Here is a 14,477-nt window from a genome sequence, read left to right as displayed (position 1 = left end):
TATTGGGCAAGAGCATATTTCTCAGCTGCATTGGGAAGTAGGGAGTACTGTGTGCCATTGTGACCTTAAACACTTATTCACCTCCACATACTCTGGAATCACAAGACAATGAGGTTTGGGCAGGAGTGAGCCTTAAATTCATTTTCTTCTGGTATAAAACAGCCAAATTCTGCAGAAAATAGGAACCACCTTATCTAGTGGTTTTGTTTCTTGGTGAGTGGCAGGTGACTCAAACTTTCCTTTAGCCACTTATAGGATCTTAGGCTGTTCACGTATCCTCTCTATGCCTCAATTTCCTGATCTTAGATGGGGAGGGTTCCCTCCTCACCCTTCTTCCCCAGTGTCACCTAGGGTGATCCTCACAGCAATTCTCCCTAACAATTCTTTCTTTGTATAAAATGCTTAGGTGACTACTTACCAAAACACAGAAAAACTATATGAATACCACTACTGAACAGTCATTATAGAAATAAAAGGCATCTAAATGATTGCAAGAATAATAATTGCTCACGGGTAGGCCAAACTCGTATCAAATTAAATTAATTGATGTATTTATTGCCTAATAATTTACTCCTGCCAGTTGTCCCCCAAAAGTGTGCCTGGCTCTGGGTTTCAGAAGCCCATCCTTGATACAGACACAGCTGTCTCCTCTGAAGGAGCCCCCTTGACCCACTCTCAGAAGCTACAAGCAGCTGGGATCGGCCAGCGCCCTTTGGCAGCTGGCCTCAAGATCAGAGCTCTGGGAATCTAAGTCAGCAGGTGGCAAGGTCCCTTTCTCTGGGGGAAAGCCCAGAGTCCTGTTCTGGTCAGGGAAACCCCAGTTGGTTGACCTTTAGGGCCCAGGGAGAGATCTCCCTGTTTATTTAGTCAGTTGTCTAAAGAGTGTCCCAGGCAGAGGGCGATAGGCATGTCATTTCATTGATATCCAATCATCCAAGTGGGTTTACACTGGCTTTTAAATCAGTACTACAAAACAATTATGCTGGTGGCCTCCTTGCTAGGCCTGAAAACATGCCCAGTGTGGATACCCATTTCTATTTTGGAAAGTCAAGTGACAAAAGGACCTGGGCTCAACCTGTTCATATGCTTCTGTGTCATTAAGCTTCTCCCTCTGTCTCTTGGTAGAAATTGAAACAGAAGCACAACTTGTTTCCTTTGTGAATCTTCAGACAAAGAAAACCCTGCTGGATGAGGAATCTTTGTTTCCCCTGTGAGAGAAACAGATGACATAAATGTCTGCTTCCTAGTGCTCCTATGCATCATTCTGAAATGCTGCTACCTCCTTCCCACTGGGCTGACATCCCTGAGGAAAGATAAGTGAGCTCTACCTGTCTGTCCTTAAAATGTGCAATCTAGGTCACTCACTTGGTTACTTCCCATCTCCTGTTTTCCAAGAAGTTCAGAATTTCTCCCTGGGTTTTTTCCCCTGTGTAAGAGGAGGTAGGTGGGAGGTCGGGGTGGGGAATAGTTTCAGTGGAGTACACTCCCTGTCTGTTGCAGCACAGCATTTCATTTTGCAGCTAAGGTGATTTATGAGATGCAAATGAATTTAATAAAAACAAAAAAAAACCCAAACCCCAACAACCTTGGAAAAAGTACAAAGTGCACCTCACACTCTTCTGCATAGGCCTCTTTCAGGTCTCCATTAGTCATCCTAGACAAAAGAGATTTAATCTGAGACTAGTCAATTTGGAGAGAACGTTTATTGAGGGTAAACATTTGACTGATGCCAACAGGGTAAAAGCATTTGCAGCTGAATGCATTACTTTCCTACCAGGACAGACTTTGGGGGCTCTCTCCTTTTACAAGGCCTGTGTACTGTAGCTCTGTCTGAGTCATGCTGTAGATGAAATTACAGCAGTCCCTGCACATGATGAATCAGAAAAATGAATCAAGAAAAATATTTGGACAAGCTTTTCTTATGGAGAGTACAGCAGAAATGGGCTGAATAGCAAACAGTAGACCAACAGCAATGACCAACAATTCAAAAGAAAAGGAGCTTGTCTCCTTCGTTAAATAATTAGCTCATACATGGAAGGGGGTTAAAGATAAGTCTGATTCAAGAAAGCTCCTCAACATTTCCTCCCGAGTGAACTGCAGGGAAACAGGACCTGTTCTGAAACGGAGTTGCTAATGGGGCAATCTAAGAACCTAGTGGAGGGATGATCAAGCAGTATTATATTGGACTAACTTTCTACTAGGAATCAGAAGACATTCAAGCAAAAGCTGGAAGAAGTGAATGTGTTGTTTCCTTCCCCAGATTCTTGCATTTGCTAATGGTCTAGTCGTGTGTGATATTCCAGGTGAGAGCTGGTTAAAGGCAATGTGACTGCTCCCACCTTCTGACAATACCCAGCTAGAGGACCACAGTGAAGTCACAAGGTGATTCAGTGTCTGCAAAATAGAAAAGCCAAAACCCGTCTTGGGTCTTGAAGAGTGTCCCAGGCAGACAGATAATAAAAAATAGCTTTACTCTTTATTATCATTCTTCTTCTTATTTTTCAGAAGTCTATTGTCATTGGTTCAGCATTTTGTAGCTTCACAGCTAATGTTGCTAATGGCTATCCCCAACAATAAAACTCATGATGACAGAGGTACTTCAGAACTGCCTGATATCTTTTATGTTTTTTTTCTACTAATTTTTAAGTTTTACAGTTACTGAAAGCAGTCACTATATTTTGAGCACAGTTTTTTTTTCATTTTGTTTTACACGATGTTAGCAACTATACTTTGTTGTTCAGAATTCCTAGGAACTAAAAATGTTATGTACATTAACAGAACAAATAAACATATAATATATATTTAATTCTTATGAACATTGTGTTTTAGTTTATAGAACTAAAGTAAGAAACTGGTACATCATAACAATTTCTAAAAAATGCCCTGTAATTTATTCAATTTTTTTCCCCCAATAATATGATAAAATTAACAGGCCTCAGGCCAACTTCATCTCTTTGATTCCAATTTACATCCAGTGGCTTAAAGTTTGTAGCTCAAAGGTAAACAATTATCTATCTACATCTCCCAAAGTCAGGTTTCCCTCTAAAACTTGTAACACAATAGAAAATCACCAGGCTTGGGAGTCACACAAGCTGAATTAGAATTCAAAATCCTGCTCAAGTGCTGCCGTCTATATGAAACCTTTCTTGACCCACCATGGAAGATACTGACTTTACCCCGTAAAGGTGCCTCTGTTTGCTTTGTAGGTAATTATATGGGTACAAGTTGTCTCCTCCAACGGACTATAAATTCCTTGAGGGCAAGTTGTATTTTTGTCTTCATATGCCCACTACTAAGTACAGTACCTGGTACATACTAGGTGATTTAAAATGCTAATTGATTAATTGATTACTACAGTGTCACTTTGAAAAAAAATTGCGTTTTCCCTCTATAGGCCTCAGAGATTTGGCTAAAGTATCTTCAAGATTCCTTTAGATCTAAATGCTATAGTTAGATGACTAGATAACCTTCAGTCCAGGCTGAATGTTTCCTTGCTTCATAGAGAGAAGTCAAAAAAGATTTTCCCACATCTTATCCCTTGAGGGTAAAGCCACCCAGGCATACAAGAACACACTGCTCAGCCCAGTTGTTCCTGGGGGTACCGATCACATCTAAACCTGTCCCAGACAGAAAATCTGTGCCCAGATTCATTTTCTCTAACTAGTTCAAAGCCCTGGCTAGTTCTGGTGAAACTATTTGACTTGGATCTTGGGTTAAACTTTACTTTAGCATTTCAGACTTGTGTTTCACCATTCAATTCCAACATTCCTTACCAAGTCCCCTACTTCTTCTTAACAAGCATAGGAAGTTTAGGCAGTATTTTATTTATGAGGGAAAATTAAGTTGCAGAGTACAAGGAATATACTTATTCAGAATGTGAAATATTCTGCCCATTGCATACCTGGATGACTCTCAAATTAAATATATGCTTAGATTTAAGCTATATACATCTCTCCCTCTCTACCCCTGCGTTCTCAACTCTCACTGGATTTTCCTTTGACACCCCTCTCCGCCTTACCTTCCCCAACCCCCACCCCTTGTATTCTGATCCAGTGACACTGATATCCTTGCTGTTCCTCAAACAAGGCACTCCATCTCCCCTCAGACAAGACACTCCAAGTCTAGGCATTTTCTCTAGCTGTCGACCGTGCTTGGAATTCTTTCCCTCCTTATCTTTGCCTTCTGGCTTTTCTGGCTTCCTTCAAGTCCCAGCTAAAATCCCACCATCTACTGGAAGACTTTCCAGCTCTTCTTAATTCTCTAGTGGCTTCTCTCTGTTGATTATTTCAAATTTATGCTGCATGTAGTTTGTTTGTACTTTGTTATTTATGTAGTGTCTTCAACCTTAGGTCATAAAGTTTCTCAGAGGTAGGGATGGTCCTCTACCTTCTTTTGTATCCCCAGTGCTGAGTATGTACTTGGGGAATGTTTATTGATTGACTGGTCCCTTGGCCCCATGGCTTCTGACATTATCTCTACTCTAGATCATGAGCCACCAGTCTTCTTGTTTCTGGTCTACCCAAAGGAGGTTCATCTGCCCAGGAAAGTCCTAGGCTCTGCCTAGGGTCCAGTGCATTTACAAATCTGACCTACACGCTTGCCTAATCAAAGATGGCTACTCCTTCTGCACACTGCCAGGTCATTACTCAACTATGCTTATGCTATGTAGTCATCCAAAGATCAATTCAATTTAACAAACATTTATTAAGTGCCACTGTGTTCAAGGCATTAGACAAGACCATGGAGTTACAAAGACCAAAAAAAGAAACACTCTCTTCAAAAAGTTTAAATTCTACTGAGGGGATACCACATACATACAAGTAAATATAAAGTATATTCAAATGAATACAAAGTAATTTTAAGGAGTAAAGCATCAGTGAGGCCTAATGAAGGGAACCATGTTTAATGTGTTTATCTCCCTTGTCACTAATTTCTATCCTAACATTCACAAGAACACTGTATTTCCTTATGATACATCCTCCTGATCCTATTGTCTTTTTAATAGAGTTAAGGAGCCTGTGAAATCACTGGAACATGACAACAGTCACATATCCTTTAGGACATCTGTATACCTGCATCAAGTCTATTGGGTGTGAAGTATGTGATTAGGGGGTGGCTAGGTGGCACAGTGAATAGAGCACCAGCCCTGGAGTCAGGAGTTCAAATCTGGCCTTAGACACTTAACACTTACTAGCCATGTGACCTTGGGCAAATCACTTAACCCCAATTGCCCTGCCTTCACCCTTCCAAAAAGCAAAAAAAAAAAAAAGTATGTGATTAGAATTGGGTAAATTACTTCCACAGGTATTATACCTCCCACTTCCCATCTATCAGTTCCTTTCCTTTCTCTTCATCCCATATACCAGTTCTCTCCCTTTCCTATCATCTTTAGTAGGAACTTAGGAACTCTCCTTTTCCAGAGTATCTTACATCATGTCAATCCAACTAGGAAAAAAAATAGACCTATAAGAAACAAACCAACCAAAAAAATGAAAGTATGGCCAAAGCTAACCATAAAAATTATCAGCATATGTTTGTTCAGTACTCTAATTTAGTCAAACAATAAATCACTAGACAAATACTTATTTAGTGGGTGTACTTGAGGAAAAGGTGTGGCTGAGAATAGGCAAGAATGAGAAGGAAGAGAAGGATAAAAAAAATGAGGAAGATCATCTCTGGACCATAAAATTAAATCTGAAAGCCCAAACAGGCTCTCATCCAAAGAAATTAGAGAATAATTATGAACAATCAACAAAAGAAGAAAGTTGTGTTTTTGTTTTACAAATATTTGTGGAACTATTTCTAGAAGGGAAGCTAGGAAAGGAACATTTTCTTCTCACAGTGACTGGACTTTTTCAGTGGTCCTTCTTAAGACTGACCTGAAAGTAATTTATTCTTTCATTTGGAATGGTGACAGAAAGACATGGAACTCTCTTATACCCCTTACCTTGTAAACTTAGTTAAATGTATCTTTTGAGTGTTCTTCCTTGTGCATTCAGTGACTCCATATCTGTGAGGCTTTAGAGGGTGAGGTTTTGCTAGGCTGCAGGTAGACATTCAGAGCAAAAGATGGAGTCCCTTAGACACAATAGTGGTCTAAAGGGTTTGGGGTCATTATTCTCACTTTAAATGCCTAGAATAAGCCTTTATGGTTGCCTTTATTTTTGATCTTCATAACTGATCAAGTGAGGTGGAATTTGTTTCATCAATAGTATAGTTTATAGAAAACTACTCAAAACTTTTGAGTCTAAAGCCCTGTGAAGACAATCAACTGATGAGCATTAAATATAAGATAGTTAAGGGTAAATATGGAGTATGTCTGGGTCGGGGAGACAATAAGGAAAACAGAGAAAAAATATGGAGACAATCTTGAACCCAGAAATATTTCTTTTTACTTTTAGGTATGGAAAGTACCTGAGTCTATCCTCTGGTTTGAAAGTTCCATTCCAACCCATATGACCATTGTCATCTATGACTTTTTGATGACTATGTTATAACTTTTAAATAAACATGAGGTTTAATAATATATATGTAATGACACCTCCAGTTACAACCATTAAAATAACATAGGTTTTGAGGTTGTCTCAGGCCCTATGAACTCTGCCTTTTCCCTTTCTCTACTGTATTTTTTTGGAAAAGACTTTAAACATTTCTTGACATAAAGGACATGCAGTATCAACATATTTTTCCTAAAGCAGGAAAGAGAGAGTGAGCATTTGTAAGTGGTTTGAACAGTTTGTGAGGCTTGCAACTTGCCAGCTAGATGGGCATAGCTGTCGGCAGTTAATACAACATGTACATGTGGCAAGGTGCCCAATGGATAAATCTGAAACAGCTTTCCACCCCAAGCTTCTGCATGCAAGGTTACACCCAACTCAGAATAAAATATAATTTATGTAGCCAAATATTGTAAGCTTTGAGTTATGGGGACCAAATAATGCTTGGAAGAGCAAAGAATCTCCATGGATATAAACTAACTGTTGGAAACTCAGGGCACCTCAAATTAAAGAATTTTGAACTTGATTCATCTTTCAGGTATGCTCATTGATGGCTTCAGAGTTCACTCCAGATAAACTGTTGTCTGCTGTTTATTCTAGAAGAGGACCATGATATCAGGAAGGTAATACCATGACGTGCGAGTGAATTGGATTTAAATGAGGGAGGACTGTGCAAAGTCACCAGCCTCACTTGCTCATTCAGAGCCATCTTCATCCAGTGGCATGATATAGATCAGAACAACTGAAGATGGTCCTGGATATAGTGGGAGATGAACTTTTTAGCCTAAGGTCTTTTCCAGGTGAACTCATAACTAGATGAAAGAATTCCAGGATCTCTGTGATTGAGGCATTCAAGAAAGAACCAGTGGGGGACACTAATGCACTGTTGGTGGAGTTCTGAACTGATCCAACTGTTCTGGAGAGCCATTTGGAACTATGCCCAAAGGGCTATAAAACTGTCCATACCCTTTGACTCACCAATACAACTGCTAGGTCTATATCCTAAATAGATACTAAAAAAGGGAAAAGGACCTATTTGGACAAAAATATTTATAGCAGCCCTTTTTGTGGTGGCTAAGAATTGGAAATCAAAGAGGATGCCCATCAATTGGGGCATAGCTAAACAAGCAATGGTAAATGATTGTAATGAAATATTATTGTGCTATAAGAAATGACAAACAGGATGATTTCGGAAAAACCTGGAAAGACTTACATGAACTGATGCATAGTGAAGTGAACAGAACCAGGAGAACACTGTACATAGTAACAACAATTTTTTATGAAGAATTGTGAATTATTTAGCTATAGTGATCCAAGAAAATCCCAAAGTACTGATTATGAAGCATATTATTCATTTTTAGTGAAAGAACAACTATTAATTGAATACATACTGAAGCATGCTATTTTTTACTTTCTTAATTTTTTTCTTTATTCAGGTCTTCTTATATAAAATGGCTAATATGGAAATATTTTACGTAATTGGACATATGTAACCTATATCTGATTGCTTATGGTCTCAGGGAGAGGTGAAGGGGGGAGGGGAGGGAAGGATAGAATTTGGAACTCAAAACTTTAAAAATGTTTTTTAAAAATGCTCCTGTGGGGGTGGCTAGGTGACACAGTGAATAGAGCACTGGCCCTGGAGTCAGGAGGACCTGAGTTCAAATCTGGCCTCAGACACTTAACACAAAAACTAGCTGTGTGACTTTGGGCAAGTCACTTAACCCCAAATGCCCTCCAAAAAGCAAAAAAAAAATGCACCAGTGGCCAAAGTAATTTCATATGGACTCATGGGAATTATGTACTTAGGGACCTATAAATGAAGAATGGGCAAATGAACACCAGTAACATTAAGTGGTATGCCCAAAGTCATCCCAGGTTTCCTAACTCTAAGCCTGGTGCTTTTCCCAGGACACCATCGGTGCAGGGCTGCCTTAGGGACAATCTCTCTCTGTCCAATGTCTTGCCCACTGTCTTATTCACAGGATCAGCTCCATCATTATCTCTAAGTCTGTCTTCTTTCCCCCTGATAGTTTCCTCATTCCCAACTCCGGCTGTGGCTTTCCTTCTACATCCATGCCACTACTCTGCCCTTCAGGTTGAAGGAGAGGACTGTTGACTAGACTGCAATGAGTGAGAGATAGAGTAGGTTGGGCTAGGCTGGGTTGAGGAAGGAAGGAAATAGGGAAAGGAAGGAAGGAAGGAAGGAAGGATGGACGGATGGATTGATTTACGTTGTCCCAGCTCTGTGCTGTTTGACATAGAGGAGACTTGGCAGAGGAGTGGGTTGGAAAAGAGAGAGAAGAAAGGGTGGCTAAAACAGAAACAACTCAATCCTGTTCTAATTATTCTGTTTCTAATCTATAGAATAAATCCAAGTGCAGTGTCTTGGAAGCACATTTTAAAACATTTTGGGTTAACTCTCCATGCAGGCAAGTATCACTTTGCAATGCACTTTTATTGGACTCCCAAGTCTCAGAAGTATGATACACTGTTTGGAATTCTTTGTGGGAAATAATTTGTAATCCACTTCCCACTATAAACTGAGGATTTTCAAGCTATCTCAAAACCATTCCTCCTCCCCACCCTCACCCCCACTTCCTCTAAGCCCAAACCTCTACACATACATAATATGTTTTGGGTTAACAAAAAGCTCTTTTCATAGTTCCAAATGCATAGCTGACGTCAGCATTGTAACTGACAGGATCCAGTAAACAATGCTTGAAATCAGGAAAAATGGAAGCTCACTTAGTAGATTCTAAACTCTGGGCAGGCATCAAAGATCTGGTTGCAGGAATTTTGTACTAATGGATTCTCAGAAAGTTATGGGGGAAAATATAATGAAGTTGGGGACCTCAAACTGGTGCTCAGGCATTTCCAGTGTTGTTTTAAGTCTAGGGGGATGCAGCACTTAGCATCTGTGTGACCTTAGGCAAGTCATTGAATTTCTGTGCTCTCCTCTAAAAGGAGGGGATTGGATGAGATTAGCAAAGTCCAACTCAAATAGAAAGGGGATCCTTGCGGGATAAATATTGACTTAGAAAACAACAAATTAACATTATCTCTGTTGTATTGTCTTCCTCTTTATTTGTTAAACATTTTCCTCACTAACTTTTGATCTAGTTCTGACTGCATTAGGGAGTTTGGTGGGATCCTGACAGCCAGCGAGTTAGACACCTTTGGACCAGAAGACATTCAGCTCTAAATCTATGATCTATCCTATCTGTCCAATCAGTTAACTATCTGTCAACTGTCTAATCACCTGGTATAGTACTTTTGTACATTGTACACAGCAAATGTTTGCAGAGTTAAATTCAATTCAGTTGTTCCCATGGGAAAAATAAGAAAATGGGATGGTTTATAAGAATGTATAGATTTAATTGAAGCAACTATGAAAGAGCTGTGGGATTGTTTCTGACACCTCTAAAAAGAAAGGGGATGGCTTTGACTTCATCCTAAACCATTAAAACACTGCTAGGGTGTGATCTTTTCTTTTTTTCTTTCTTTCTTTTTTTTAGATACTTTTCTTTTATTCTGGTTGAATTATTGAGTGTTTCCCTTTGAGAGATATGTGAACTAACTTCTTGTGCAGTCATAATCACTAATACCTGGAAGGTGAAGGGAAGAGATGATAGCAGAGATTATTGACTAATTTTAGTTCTTCAGCTGAAAGAAATGTAAAGTGGAAGTTACATTTTTTTAAAAAGAGTAACTAATAATCAAAGAGACACATGATCAGAGTATTCAGCTGCTAAAATGGTTCAGAGTGAAGGGTGAGCATGATGGCCATTAGAAACAGGAAAGCTAGTCTGCCCTGACTGAAAACAGAGAGATATCTGACACTTGTAATGGAGACAAGAGAGGGCAAATGCATTATTTATGAAAAGATGGGGTTTGAAGTTAACAAAAAAAAAGTTATTAGGAGGGAAAGTGGTTTCAAAAGCATCCGTTTATGCTGAGAAAACACACACACACTAAATATGCTTTAAATTGCACAGTGATTTATAACTACAGTTGGGGTTTAGAGGGAGAGTAAGTCAAGAGGATGGTTGGAAGACAGAAATCAGGTCTGTGTGTAAGGGGAAGGAGGAAGCATAATTATTGGGTAAAGAAACAGAGGCTTTTGAGGGTTCTATATGGTGATCCTCTCTCTGAGCTTTATGTCCCTCAGAGATCTGACCTGAGGTCACATACAGCCAGTTAACTTCCCAGTCCATGTCACAATACAAAATCCCCTAAAGACTCTGTTCCTTTGCCCAATTATTGTACCTTTTGATGCAAAATGGCAGATGATAATGATTTTAATCTGTTGTTTGGAGCTGGCTGCTATGAGACATAACAAACATAAATGAAATGGGAAAGAAACTTAAAACTGGTCATGGAATGGCAGATTTAGAACAGGCCACTTCATTCTCTTCTTGTCCACAAAGCTGTTCAAGTGTTAAAGTTAAAAGGTCAGCAAGCAGAGAAGTCTATCATCTACATAATCACTCTATTATCCATCTGTCTTTAGGAGCAACTAACTTTCCCATGTGGAAGGAGAGGTGCCCAGAGAGCAGCAAAGCATGTTGGGATTCGTAGTTTTGGAAGGAGCAGCTTTCTCTTCCTGCCCTGGGAAAGACTGGGGACCTGTTGCAGGATCTGAGCTAGAGTTTCTGTCATATAATAAGAGACTTTTACATTGCTATACTAAAGCCCACAAACAAACAAACAAAAAAGGCCAAGGTGGATATAAAGGTACAAATAGGTAGGTGACCAGGGTAGAGAAAAATTGTATTAAATGAACCTTGGCTCCATTAGAGTAGCCAGCATCTTTGTCCACCATGTGGAAAGGAAAGGCAAGATAGTGGTAATCAGAGTGTGAGACATGAACTCTCCCTTGGCTGAGAATACAGGAAGCTGGCAAAGTCTACTTTGACCCTCTCCCTTTGCATATAAAAGGACAGACAATGAAATCCAGCTCAAATCTCTGAGGTACAGTTCAGAGCTGCAATCATCGTACAGAACCCTTAAACAGCCTCTCTTCAGCTGAGGATAATTCTTTCTCCTTCCCGCTACACACATATACTTGCATCTCTCTCATCCAACCACCTTCTTGACTACCTGCTGTCTCTCCCATCCCCTAACTACATTATACCACACAACTCAGCACAAAGAGAACATTTCTCTTCTTTTTAAATTGTTTGTTTATTTAAACAGTATTTAATAATCAACTTTCTTAAAGATAAGATCAAACTCAATTGTTTTCTTTTTCTATTTTCTTTTTTCCAGTTACATGTCAAGAAAATTTTTAGCATTCATTTTTATAAGATTTCGAGTTCCAAATTTTTCTCCCTCTTCCCTCCCCTCTTCCAAAAATGATAAGCAGTTTGATATAGTTTATACATGCGCTATCATGTAAAAATATTTCCATATTAGTCACAGTTGTGAAAGAAGAAACAGATTATTTAAAAAACACAGGAAAGAATAGAGTAAGTAGAAAAAAATAGACTTCAATCTGCATTCAGAGTCCATCAGTTCTTTACCTGGATGAGGACAGCATTTTCCTTCACCAGTCCTTTGCATTTGCCTTGGATCATTGTGTTTCTGAGAAGAGCTGAAATATTCACAGTTGATCATCACACAACATTGCTGTGTATCATGTTTTCTTGATTCTTCTAATTTCACTTTGCATCAATTCATACAAGTCTTTCCAGGTTTTTCTGAAATCTGCCTGTTCATCATTTCTTATTGCACAATAGTATTCTATTACATTCATATACCACAGCTTGTTCAGTCATTTCCTAATTGATTGGCCTCCCTTCAGTTTCCAATATTTTGCCACCATAAAAATGGCTGCTATAAATATTTTTACACATGTAGGTCCTTTTCCTTTTTTATGATCTCTTTGGGATACAGGCCTCCTGGAGGTACTGCTTGAAAAAGGGTGTGCAGCGTGCACAATTTGGTTATCCTTTGGATATAGTTCCAAATTGCTCTCCAGAATGGTTGGATCAGTTCACAACTCTACCAACAGTGCATCAGTGCCCCAATTTTCCCACATCCTCTCCAACATTTCTCATTTTCCTTTTTTGTCATATTGGCCAATCTGATGGGTATGAGGTGGTATCTCAAAGTTGTCTTCATTTCCATTTCTCTAATCAAAAGTGATTTAGAGCATTTCTTCATATGCCTATAGATAACTTTGATTTCTTCATTCAAAAACTGCCTGTTCATATCTACCATTTATCAGTTGGGGAATGGCTTATAGTCTTAAAAATTTTAGGGGGCGGAGTCAAGATGGCAGAATAGAAACAGGACCTCCACATGGCTCCAGCTCTCACCACCTCCAATCCATGTAAAAGGGGACTCTGAACAAACTTTGAAGCTACAGAACCCACAAAATGACACAGAGAAGCTAGCCTCCTGCTGAGGACAGCCTGGCAGGTAGCAACCAGCATAGCACTCTGGGAGCCAAGCCCAGCTCCACGCACAGGCCCCAGGATGAGCCTGACCAGCCGGTGGCTGGAGGGACTGCAGATCACCAGCAGATGTGGCGATCCAAAATGATCAACACATAGATGCTAAGGACAAAGTGAGAGGTCAGTGCAGTATGGACTTTGGGACCCAGTAGTTGGGAGTAAGTCGGCTTTTGCCCCTGGGGCAAGAAGCTGCTGAGGGCTATGACACAGCCTCTGCCACGTGGCAGCTTCAGCATCTGGCCTGCAGAGTGTAGGGGGACCAAGTGACCAGTCTGAGGGGTAATTGCTCCTGCTTTAACCTGCTTGGACCTGGATTGCAGTCTAGGGTAGAGGTCCTGGGGTTTGTGACTAGCTTGCCAGAGCATGTAGAGGCTTCAGCAAGGGCATCCAACTAATACCTCTGGCAGCTGAGAAAACCCCAGCGTTTGGTATGAAGCTCCCCTGTGTAGTAGCATAGTCCTACTGTGGCAAAAAGCCCAAAAGTCAAGTAATTGAGTGGCAACATGACCAGGCAAAGGAAACAAAGCAGAAAGAAGATTCCAACATTAGATTCCTATTGTGGGGACAAAAAGGAGCAAAGCATGGAACAAAAGGAAGACAGTGAAGTCAGAGCTCCTGCACCAAAAACATCAAAGGAAAATATGAGCTGGTTACAGGCCATAGAGGAACTTAAGAAGCAGGTAAGAGAAGTGGAGGAAAAATTGGGAACAGAAATGAGAACGATGCAAGAAAATTACAAAATGAGAGTCAACAGTCTGACTGAGGAAAATCACACCTTAAAAAATAGACTAACTCAAATGGCAAAAGAGGCTCAAAAAGGCATTGAGGAGAAGAATGCCTTAAAAAGCCAAATTTGCCATATGGAAAAATAATCTCAAAAGCTCACTGAAGAGAATCATTCCTTCAGAATTAGATTGGAGCAAATGGAAGCTAATGACTTTAAGAGAAATCAAGATGCTGTTAAACAGATCCTAACAAATGAAAGAATAGAAGGCAATGTGAAATATCTCATTGGAAAAACCATTGACCTGGAAAATAGATCCAGGAGAGATAATTTAAAAATTATTGGACTACCTGAAAGCCAGGATCAAAGTAAGAACCTAGAAATCATCCTCCAAGAAATCCTCAAGGAAAACTGCCCTGATGTTTTAGAACCAGAGGGCAAAATAGAGGTTGAAAGAAATCACCAATCACCTCCTGAAAAAGATCCCAAAAAGAAAACTCCTAGGAATATTATGGCCAGGTTTCAAAATTCCCAGATCAAGAAGAGAATATTACAAGCAGCCAGGAAGAAACAATTTGAATATTGTGGAAACACAATCAGGATCTGGCAGCTTCTACACTGAGGGATCGAAGGGCTTGAAATATGATATTCTGGAGGGCAAAGGAGCTGGGATTAAAACCAAGAATCACCTATCCAGAAAAACTGAGTATCATGTTTCAGGGGAAAATATGGTCATTCAGTGGAATAGAGGACTTTCAAGCATTCTTGATGAAAAAACCAGAGTTGAATAGAAAA

Source organism: Petaurus breviceps, unplaced genomic scaffold (genome assembly GCF_028583685.1).
Source record: "Petaurus breviceps papuanus isolate PSGF00001 unplaced genomic scaffold, PetGlider_PUasm1.0 37, whole genome shotgun sequence".
Lineage (NCBI taxonomy): Eukaryota > Metazoa > Chordata > Mammalia > Diprotodontia > Petauridae > Petaurus > Petaurus breviceps.
This window is presented reverse-complemented; position numbering follows the sequence as displayed.